Below are 11,732 nucleotides of genomic sequence, written 5' to 3' on the forward strand. Positions count from 1 at the left end.
AGTTACGGTCAGAGCGAAAAAAGATACGTCCATCACTGCCTCTCAAGTCCTTCACTGTAACGTTCCTCATCAACGAATCTTTCATCCTCGCTCAAATTAATGGGGTATTCGTCACTTTCTCGGTCCGAATCTCTCTCTCGCTCCATTGTAAACAAAGGGGAATTGTGAGGAATACTAGCTCCTGTGACATCACGCTACTTCCGGTACAGGCAAGGCTTTTTTTTATCAGCGAGCAAAAGTTGCGAACTTTATCGTCGATTTTCTCTACTAAATCCTTTCAGCAAAAATATGGCAATATCGCGAAATGATCAAGTATGACACATAGAATGGATCTGCTATTCCCGTTTAAATAAAAAAAAATCATTTCAGTAGGCCTTTAACTTTCAACAACTCAGAGGCCATGCAGCAGCTCACCAGCTGATGATGTCAATAAAGCAGCAAAAAACTAGTTACCTCCCTATAATCAATGCACCGCTAAAAGTAGGTCCTTAACGTTAGCCCTTACAATAACAATCTCGCTAATACTTTGTTAATATTCAGGTCACTAAACATAAATGGAGTATTGTTGGCACTTTTTGGATGTTTTTTTTTTTGTGGGTTTTATGGACGCAATAGCCACAAGCAAGTCATGGCTCCCATTACATCCATTGTTAGCTGACATATTTACGTGTATCCACTAGTTAGAATGCATTAAAACAAATGTGTTCTTATCCCACATAAGGATTGTGAATGATGGGCAAAAAAAAAAAAAAAAAAAGGAAAGTTCCCCTTCAATGCTGATTAGTGCTAAAATGACAAATAAAAAGCACTCATGCATATAATCACGTTTTATCAAACATATTAACGTTGTTGCCCTAGGGGAAACTGGGTAACACATGGCACACTGAAAAAGCGTAACCTATTGTTACTATAACAATCTACAAGGTTAATATAGGTTGCTTCTCTTTCTTCCCCTCCATTTTTCGGTATTCATTTTTTATCTCTAGTTATCATTACGTATATGTATTGTTGCATTTGAACAACTGTATTGTTGATAATAGAGGTAAATTATTGGTATTATTCATTATCAATAGCACATTTTCTATTGGCATTTGTAATGCTCCATTTGTAGTGTAAAAATGCTCATTGTCATTTCTGTATTATTATTTATTTGGCTGACTGCTTCATTGCTATCACTTTTACCATCATATTTGTACATATCGAATGTGCTGATGTTGCTCTATTGTTGTTGTTGTGTTTGCTTTTGTTGTTTTTGTCTCTCTGTCTAATCCCCCTCTTGTCCCCACAATTCCCCCCTCTGTCTTCCTTTTTTTCTCTTTCTATCCCCTCCTGCTCCGGTCCGGCTGCACCAAATGATAATATAAATCTATTTAATAAAGTCCAATACAAATAAGGCAACAAGAGAAGTATCCTACACTTCTCTTTTGTAAAGTAAATCTGAACAGCCGATATGGGCATCTACATCAACTATATGATTTGCCTGAGAAGCTGGACAGGACAAAAAATAAATAAAAGCACTCTCTACCTCTCAATATATTTCAGTGAGTGAGAAAAACGTCCAGAAGTACAATCTCTTACTAAATCAAACTTTATTAAGTCAAGAGAGAATGAAATGTTCATATAAAACAATTTGACAATGTCATTGTGATTCATGATTTTAATAAAATCTACTGCGTAACGGAACATTTGAATTGTCATTCAGAGCAATTTCCCTGAGGAGCATCATAACCACAAACACCAAAACAGATGCTTTTTAAACAAAAGAATGTTGCATAATACAAACCCCGTTTCCATATGAGTTGGGGAAATTGTGTTAGATGTAAATATAAACGGAATACAATGATTTGCAAATCCTTTTCAACCCATATTCAATTGAATGCACTACAAAGACAAGATATTTGATGTTCAAACTCATAAACTTTATTTTTTTTTGCAAATAATTAACTTAGAATTTCATGGCTGCAACACATGCCAAAGTAGTTGGGAAAGGGCATGTTCACCACTGTGTTACATGGCCTTTCCTTTTAACAACACTCAGTAAACGTTTGGGAACTGAGGAGACACATTTTTGAAGCTTCTCAGGTGGAATTCTTTCCCATTCTTGCTTGATGTACAGCTTAAGTTGTTCAACAGTCCGGGGGTCTCCCGTTGTGGTATTTTAGGCTTCATAATGCGCCACACATTTTCAATGGGAGACAGGTCTGGACTACAGGCAGGCCAGTCTAGTACCCGCAATCTTTTACTATGAAGCCACGTTGATGTAACACGTGGCTTCACATTGTCTTGCTGAAATAAGCAGGGGCGTCCATGGTAACGTTGCTTGGATGGCAACATATGTTGCTCCAAAACCTGTATGTACCTTTCAGCATTAATGGCGCCTTCACAGATGTGTAAGTAACCCATGTCTTGGGCACTAATACACCCCCATACCATCACACATGCTGGCTTTTCAACTTTGCGCCTATAACAATCCGGATGGTTCTTCTCCTCTTTGGTCCGGAGGACACGACGTCCACAGTTTCCAAAAACAATTTGAAATGTGGACTCGTCAGACCACAGAACACTTTTCCACTTTGTATCAGTCCATCTTAGATGAGCTCAGGCCCAGCGAAGCCGACGGCGTTTCTGGGTGTTGTTGATAAACGGTTTTCGCCTTGCATAGGAGAGTTTTAACTTGCACTTACAGATGTAGCGACCAACTGTAGTTACTGACAGTGGGTTTCTGAAGTGTTCCTGAGCCCATGTGGTGATATCCTTTACACACTGATGTCGCTTGTTGATGCAGTACAGCCTGAGGGATCGAAGGTCATGGGCTTAGCTGCTTACGTGCAGTGATTTCTCCAGATTCTCTGAACCCTTTGATGATATTACGGACCGTAGATGGGGAAATCTCTAAATTCCTTGCAATAGCTGGTTGAGAAAGGTTTTTCTTAAACTGTTCAACAATTTGCTCACGCATTTGTTAACAAAGTGGTGACCCTCACCCCATCCTTGTTTGTGAATGACTGAGCATTTCATGGAATCTACTTTTATACTCAATCATGGCAACCACCTGTTCCCAATTTGCCTGTTCACCTGTGGGATGTTCCAAATAAGTGTTTGATGAGCATTCCTCAACTTTATCAGTATTTATTGCCACCTTTCCCAACTTCTTTGTCATGTGTTGCTGGCATCAAATTCTAAAGTTAATGATTATTTGCAAAAAAAAAAAAAAAAAAGTTTATCAGTTTGAACATCAAATATGTTGTCTTTGTAGCATATTCAACTGAATATGGGTTGAAAATGTTTTGCAAATCATTGTATTCCATTTATATTTACATCTAACACAATTTCCCAACTCATATGGAAACGGGGTTTGTAGCTGTATCTGTTATTAATTTGAGAAGGCTTATTCTATTGGTGGCAGGTATCAATCTGTGATATTGACATGCGTATTGGTTAGGGCTGAATAATTAATTGCATTTGCAATTTAATCGCCATGTGATAACACGGTTTGACTGGTCACGTGACGAGCTAGCGACTGGAGCAGAGCTAGCGACTGGAGCAGGCAGGAAGAGAAGTCAACCCAACCATGTTTTGTGTGGTTAAATATCTTGAGTTCTACAATCAAATTGGAAAGTAAATGTGTTCATCAATCAATCAATCAATGTTTATTTATGTAGCCCTAAATCACAAGTGTCTCAAAGGGCTGCACAAGCCACAACGACATCCGCGGAACAGAGCCCACATAAGGGCAAGGAAAAACTCACAACCCAGTGGGGCGTCGCTATGGATGACTATGAGAAACCTTGGAGAGGACTGCATATGTGGGTAAACCCACCCCCCCACCCTCTAGGGGAGACCGGATGCAATGGACGTCGAGTGGGTCTGACATAATATTGTGAAAGTCATGTCCATTACGGATCTAACATAATAGTGAGAGTCCAGTCCATAGTGGGGCCAGCAGGAGACCATCCCGAGCGGAGACGGGTCAGCAGCGCAGAGATGTCCCCAACCGATGCACAGGCGAGCGGTCCACCCCGGGTCCCGACTCTGGACAGCCAGCACTTCATCCATGGTCAAGGGACCTGTGTTCCCCCCCTCCACAAGGGAGAGGGGGGCAGAGGAGAAAATAAAATAAACGGCAGATCAACTGGTCTAAAAAGGGGGTCTATTTAAAGGCCAGAGTATACAAATGAGTTTTAAGATGGGACTTAAAGGCCTACTGAAATGAAATGTTTTTATTTAAACGGGGATAGCAGATCCATTCTATGTGTCATACTTGATCATTTCGCAATATTGCCATATTTTTGCTGAAAGGATTTAGTATAGAACAACGACGATAAAATTCGCAACTTTTGGTCGCTGATAAAAAAAAAAAAGCCTTGCCTGTACCGGAAGTAGCGTGACGTGGCAGGTTGAAAGGCTCCTCACATTTCCCCATTGTTTTCAATGCAGCGAGATCGATTCGGACCGAGAAAGCGACGATTACCCCATTAATTTGAGCGAGGATGAAAATTTGTGGATGAGGAACGTTAAAATGGAGGACTAGAGTGCAGTGCAGAACGTATCTTTTTTCGCTCTGACCGTAACTTAGGTACAAGGGCTCATTGGATTCCACACTCTCTCCTTTTTCTATTGTGGATCACGGATTTCTATTTTAAACCACCTCGAATACTATATCCTCTTGAAAATGAGAGTCGAGAATGCGAAATGGACATTCACAGTGACTTTTATCTCCACGACAATACATCGGCAAAACACTTTAGCTACGTAGCTAACGTGATAGCATCGTGCTTAAATGCATATAGAAACAAAAGAATTAAGCCCCTGACTGGAAGGATAGACAGAAAATCAACAATACTATTAAACCATGTACATGTAACTACACGGTTAATGCTTTCCAGCCTGGCGAAGGTTAACAATGCTGTTGCTAACGACGCCATTGAAACTAACTTAGCAACCGGACCTCACAGAGCTATGCTAAAAACATTAGCTATCCACCTACGCCAGCCAGCCCTCATTTGCTCATCAACACCCGTGCTCACCTGCGTTCCAGCGATCGACGGAAGGACGAAGGACTTCACCCGATCATCCGTGCGGTCGCCGGCTAGCGGCGGCTAGCGTCTGCTATCCAAGTCAAAGTCCTCCTGGTTGTGTTGCTACAGCCAGCCGCTAATACACCGATCCAACCTATAGCTTTCTTCTTTGCAGTCTCCATTGTTCATTAAACCAATTGCAAAAGATTCACCAACACAGATGTCCAGAATACTGTGGAATTTTGCGATGAAAACAGAGCTTTTTGTATTGGATTCAATGGCGTCCGAATACTTCCGTTTCAATGATTGACGTCACGCGCATACGTCATCATACATATACGTTTTCAACCGGAAGTTTAGCAGGAAATTTAAAATTGCACTTTATAAGTTAACCTGGCCGTATTGGCATGTGTTGTAATGTTAAGATTTCATCATTGATATATAAACTATCAGACTGCGTGGTCGGCAGTAGTGGGTTTCAGTAGGCCTTTAAATGCTTCTATTGAGGTAGCATCTCTAACTGTTACCGGGAGGGCATTCCAGACCCCGAATAGAAAACGCTCTATAGCCCGCCGACTTTTTTTGGGCTCTGGGAATCACTAATAAGCCGGAGTTCTTTGAACGCAGATTTCTTGTTCATGTTGTCATTGAAGCGGCATTGAACACAACTAAAAAAACTCCCTGCTGCTGACGAGTGCAAGTTCATCGAGCGCAGCTTGCTAGCATACAGGGATGCAACGATTTGTCGACCAAAGTTGACAATCAACATTCGACAAATTCATTTGTTGACAGTAGTCGGTGATGCCCAAGTTTTTTCGAACGGAAACACATGCGCGAATTTGCGCAACAGTAAGAGCAAAATGGCTGTGGCCACTGGCAACACCGAGATTGAAAACATTGAACAATTTAAACATTTTACGGTCAACACATCAAAGTGGACTGTGCTCTTTTTGCTTTCCAAGGCAGTAATTCTGTAGAGGGAGGATTTAAAGCGCAGGCATTTTGGACATCTGGAGGATGACGACTCTACTCTGTAAGATACCGTATTTTTCGGACTATAAGGCGCACCTAAAATCCTTTCATTTTCTCAAAACTCGACAGTGCTCCTATTAACCCGGCGCGCCTAATGTACGGAATAATTTTGGTTGTGCTTACCAACCTCGAAGCTATTTTATTTGGTACAAGATTAAATAAGTGTGACCAGCAGATGGCAGTCACACATTAAAAATACGTGTAGACTGCAATATGACACAAGTAAACAACACCAACATTTTATATGTTCTATTGAAAATATAGAACATTACACACGACGCTCAAAAATGTATGAAAATGTTTTTAGTACGACTTTGGTAAGCTATGAAACCGCACCATTACTAACACCCTCCCCCGACCACATCCCACCTCCCCGGATTGTAATTAATTAAATGTAAATAATCAAATGTATATACTTGTTCTTATGCTTTCTGAGCTCACTATGTTCACTGCTCGCTGTACATATCCTACCAAGTCAGACCTGCACTGTTTCAATGTCCATTTCTCAGATGATATAATTGTTGATGACGGAAGTGCTGATATCAACCAAACCTAACCCCCCCGCCCCAACCCCCTCCACATCCCACCCCCCGGATTGTAAATAATGTAAATAATTCAATGTATATACTCTGATGATTAACTTGTGTGATGACTGTATTATGCTGATAGTATATATTTATACCATGAATTGATTAACGTGGACCCCGACTTAAACAAGTTGAAAATGTACGGAATATGTACTGTACTGTGCAATCTACCAATAAAAGTTTCAATCAATCAATCAATCAAACCGCTTGATCGATTGTACTGTGCTTCAACATACAAGTATTATTATGGTGTGTGTATAAGGTAAGACATTTTATCTGGTGTTTTGTTGTGCAATATTATACAAAAGCCACTTTTCTTACTTTCTGGTACCTGCTGGTCTGTATTTGGGATCTGCAACCGCCTTTGTAGTCCGTGCCGACAACGTAGTCTCTATCTTCTTGTTATGGGACATTCATCCTCCGCTGTTGCCATTTGTAATATAAAGTAGTGTAAAGTTCTTACTTTTATATCTGTCAGTAAGCTCGCCATGAAAGCGCTAAAACATACCGGTGTAGTGAGTTTACATTATTTACCCAAGGAACTTTAGTTATTACAGAGTTCCGGACGGACGGTTTTTCACGGGACACATTTCCGGCGTTGTTATTGCACTTAGTGAGCCACGGATGAGGAGATGCTGCTCCGTTATTGATTGAAGTAAAGTCTGAATGGCATTAAAACAGTTAGCTCCATCTTTTGACACTTCTTCTACTCCCGTCCTTGCACGCTACACCGCTACAACAAAGATGACGGAGAAAAGACGCCTGTCGAAGGTGAGCCACGTAAATAAGACCGCCCACAAAACGGCCCATGAGGAAGCGACTGTCAGAAAGCGGCTTGAAGATGATCTGTAAAACATCATCTTTGCAACATTTTGACCAAAGAACCACCATCACATGTTATGTAGACCACAGGGAAGTGTTTTACATTTAGAAAAAATAAATAATAATATGACTCCTTTAATGCGCCCTATAATTTTGGTGCGCCTAATACAGTGTTTTTAAACCTTTTTTGAGCCAAGGCACATTTTTTTAACAAAGAAAATACAGAGGCACACCACCAGCAGAAAAGATTCAAAAATGAAACTCCACCAGGTTGTTGTGCCTTATTTCGAGTCTGTTGTTGTTTTCCTGTGTGTAGTGCTTTAGTTACTGTCTTGCGCTGTTATTTTGGTGACCCTTCCTTCCTGTTTTGTTGTTTGTTTTCCTGTCGAAGCTTCACGCCTTCCTTTGAGTGCTATTTACTGACCTGCTTTGTGTTAGCAATCGAGACTATTTTAAGTTTTGCGTACGCTATCCTTCTTTGTGGGGGGACATTGTTGATTGTCATTTCATGTACGGATGTACTTTGTGGACGCCATCTCCGCTCCACACGCTGTAAGTCTTTGCAGTCGTCCAGCATTCTGTTTTTGTTTACCTTGTCGCAAGTTCAGTTTTGCTTTCGTTTTGCATAGCCATCCCTATGCTTCATTGCCTTTTCCTTTCCCTTTTGTTCATTTTTGGTTCAATCCTTGCATTCCAATTTATCTGCACGCCGCTGTGCTCTGCATATTGGGATCACGACAAACCATCCAACTTCTACAAAGCAATGAACTACCTGCTGCCACCTACTGACGTGGAGTATTACATGGTTACCCTGCCGAGCTCTATACAGCACAGACACTCGTTAACGGCACATTATTCGCAGATTATTATTATTGATTTGCAAAAAAATATTTTTTGGGACCAATTAAGTGAAGTTGCAAAATTTCCCACGGCACACCAGACAATATCTCATGGCACACTAGTTGAAAAACACTGGCCTAATATATAAAAACGATAAAAAATGAACCATTCATCGGCAGTGTGCATTATAATCCGGTGCGCCCTATGGACCGGAAAATATGGTAGTTCGCTTGTTGGTCTGCTAGCTAACAACTGAGAAACAAAGGTGTGTAGAAACATGTATTAGACTATCATTTTAGCTACATTTTGTCTACCTGTGTGCATCTTTCTAAACACATCAAAAAATGCTCTTTTGAAGAAGATCGATAGCTTCGATGTCGTTTTGTGTCACAATCTGCACTGAGGATGTCCTGTGTTGGTTTTTTGTTGTGTTGAACTCCTAGGTTTTTTATTTAGTTAGTTTCCTAGCACCTTTTCCCTCCTTTGTTTACATTCCGCCGCTAAGAGCCTTGAGCTCATCACCTGTACCTCATAATGATTAGCGTCTCCACCTGTTGTATGCCTAATCATCTCCTTTTTTAACACCCGTCTGGCCATGCACTGAGCGCTGGTGCATTGTTCACTTTTTGCGACAGCTTGCGTGTTGTTTCTTTTCATGCTATTCTAAGTCGCTTCCCCGTTCAGCGTTCCCTGCGGCACAGGCGCTTTCGGTTTTTGTGTCTTTGTTACCTTGCTCAAAGATTTAAAAGAGACAATCTTACCTGCTCGCAGTCTTTTTGCATGCTGGGAAAACACCACCCTCGCGACCACGCGACTCGAATGGAACAGTTTTGTTTGATTTTATTGCTGCTATTTTAACTTGTCCTTTGTTTACATAAAAATTTGATGTTTGTATTTTTTATCAGCACTTTGCCTCTCCTTGCTTTTAAAAAAAAAAACATGTAGAGTTATTATTTACAGCTGAAATGAACCAGAAGGAATTGCCTGACCCTCATAAATTCTTCATTTCCCAAGAGGATGACTTTCTGACTGTTAAGACGTTGCAAACAAAAGCCTGACTTTTTATAAATAATTCATTACACTTTATTTTTTTAAATAATTTTGTTTTGTGTATTATTGCTTTGTATTTCAATTACTTAGACCAGGTGTCGGCAACCCAAAATGTTGAAAAAGCCATATTGGACCAAAAATACAAAAATAAATCTGTCTGGAGCCGCAAAAAATTAAAAGTCTTATATAAGTGTTATAATGATGGCAACACATTATTTACTGGAAGTGTCTATATTAGCTATGTTAGCCTACTATCAAAGGCTGACGCAAATCTTTGTTGACAGATATGTTGTATTTTAATTTTTTTTCTACCACATTTTGCAACATTGGAAATCATTAGTAAAATGGACGCTTCTCACAGGATGAGATAAGTTCTGGAAATTACTGGCTTAGAATGGCCAAAGGTATAGATGTGTGTGTCCAAGTTAAAGGAAATGGCAGGCTGTCTTCTTCTAATGGTCTTATTACAATCTTTGCAAGCTGGGTAATGTTTGCTGTGGTCTGGAACAACATGGCACACAAACTACTATCAGAAATGCAGCCAATATTACATACAGATAATGTGTCATGAGACATGCAAATATATATTGAATACACAGAGGACATAAGTAAAGGAAATTAAATGAGCTCAAATATACCTACAGATGAGGCATAATGATGCAATATGTACATACAGCTAGCCTATTTAGCATGTTAGCACCGATTAGCTTGCAGTCATGCATTGACCAAATATGCCTGTTAAGCACTCCGGCAAATTAATAACATCAACAAAGCTCACCTTTTGTGTGTTCACGCACAGCATAAAAAGTTTGGTGGACAAAATGAGACAAAGGAGTGGCATTAAACACGTCCTACTGTGGCAGCGTCAGAGAAAGTTATACTTGTAAAAAAAAAAGGATCGCTGAAATTAGGACAAAACGGTGCTCGCCAAATACTCTCATCAGTTAAGTATGTGTAATATAAACAGTGGGATTTATAACAATTAGGAAGGTTTGTGTCATGTTTGTCCTCCTACAGAAACATAGTAAAACAAAATAAATATATATTTTTCATCTTTTTCCATTTTCACACATCTTTGAAAAAGCTATAGAGAGCCACTAGGGCGACCCAGACTTAGACATTAGTACAAGAACTGTGACCTAATAGTGTCTGTTTATTTACATGGTATCCATGTAGAAATATACTAAACCACTCCTCCATATGACATCATTCTGATTTGTTTAAACTACCCTGAACTGTTAAATGTAACACAAACCACACACGTCTACAGGAACCTTTAGTTCCAGGAACTAGAGGCTCCAGCAACCGAAAGTACCTGAACTTTTGGTTAAAAAGGGCCTAATGTAAACATGAATAATGGCTTGAAAAAAGCCCATATTTCAGTAAAAGTGTGTACACTGAACACAATATAAAGCGCTATTTACAACTGTATAGCAAACAAACATAATAAGTCGGTGATGGATCAACTTTTTTCAATTTAATAACAAAGTCCTGTCATGCATTTACGGTTATAAGTCCCCACCTCCTTAACTTAAACAGCCAGGTCGCTACAATGATTATAAATAAAAATCCACCTTACCTTGTTGGTTAATTTTTGCCTGCAGCGGACGTGAGAGGGGAGGCAATGTCAACAACGCTGTGGATACTCCTTGAATGTTTTCCATTGCTTTCTTTGGACTCCTATTGAGCTATCAAAATGCTGTCAAAAGGCAACACAACTCTTAAAAAGCACACAGAGTAGCAATTTGCACAGTAGCTAACGACAACACTGCTATGCCGACGATAAGCCCGCCAACAACGGATGTTCTGCAGGGCCATAATGGGTGGATGAAACATTTGTACACGGAGACAAGCCTCGTACAACAAAACATATTTCTATTCGGCCTGTGGTTCGTAAATCAACAAGTTTGTACAACGAGGTGTTCTGAAATCAAGGATCCACCGTATGATGGCAATCCAATTTTAATACTTGCAATCATACAGTATGTAGTACGAGTGTCAAAAAAATGAGAATGAATCACAATTTTTATTTGTAACTATTCTTAATCGATCAAAAAAAATCATAAACATTCCATAAAAACAATTTATTTTTTTTCTTTAAATCTGTACTGTCCAGCAGAGGCAAATCATATTATTGATGTACAAAACCCAAAACCAGTAAAGTTGTGTAAATGGTAAATAAAAACAGAATACAATGATTTGCAAATCCTTTTCAACTTATATTCAATTGAATAGACTGCAAAGACAAGATAATTAATGTTACTTTTTGCAAATATTAGGTAATTTGGCATTTAAAGCCTGCAACGTGTTTCAAAAAAGCTGGCACAGGTGGCAAAAAAGACTGAGAAAGTTGAGGAATGTTCATCAAAACACATATTTGGAA

This window comes from Entelurus aequoreus, linkage group LG18 (genome assembly GCF_033978785.1).
Source record: "Entelurus aequoreus isolate RoL-2023_Sb linkage group LG18, RoL_Eaeq_v1.1, whole genome shotgun sequence".
NCBI classification, from domain to species: Eukaryota; Metazoa; Chordata; class Actinopteri; order Syngnathiformes; family Syngnathidae; genus Entelurus; species Entelurus aequoreus.